The following is a 380-nucleotide window of genomic DNA, read 5'->3' as shown; positions in this document are numbered from 1 at the left end:
GCTTATTTCCAATCAATCCAAATAAGATTAAAAAGCCTTTTTTTTTAACATGAAGAGAACATCAGTGGTATGATCTATATAATTTCTCTTCACTTCTCGTTTTTCCTCACTGATGATTCTTTTTTTAGTTCGAGAGCCAAAAATATTTGTTACCTTGACTTTGCATTTTTATTTTTATGATTTGTTGCAATTTTCCTACTTTTTCTTTAAGTAGGAAAATGGATATAATCTCATGTATAAACTTAAAGACGTAGATTTTACAAATTATGGATAGTTTAATTCTAAAATAAGAATTTTTGTATGTGTTTCCACATGCTTTTTTCTTATCTCTTGTTGACTTATGTTTGATTGTTTTCTGTTTTATTATTGAAATGTGTCAG

Source organism: Myotis brandtii, unplaced genomic scaffold (assembly GCF_000412655.1).
Source record: "Myotis brandtii unplaced genomic scaffold, ASM41265v1 scaffold520, whole genome shotgun sequence".
In the NCBI taxonomy this organism is placed as follows: domain Eukaryota; kingdom Metazoa; phylum Chordata; class Mammalia; order Chiroptera; family Vespertilionidae; genus Myotis; species Myotis brandtii.
This window is presented reverse-complemented; position numbering follows the sequence as displayed.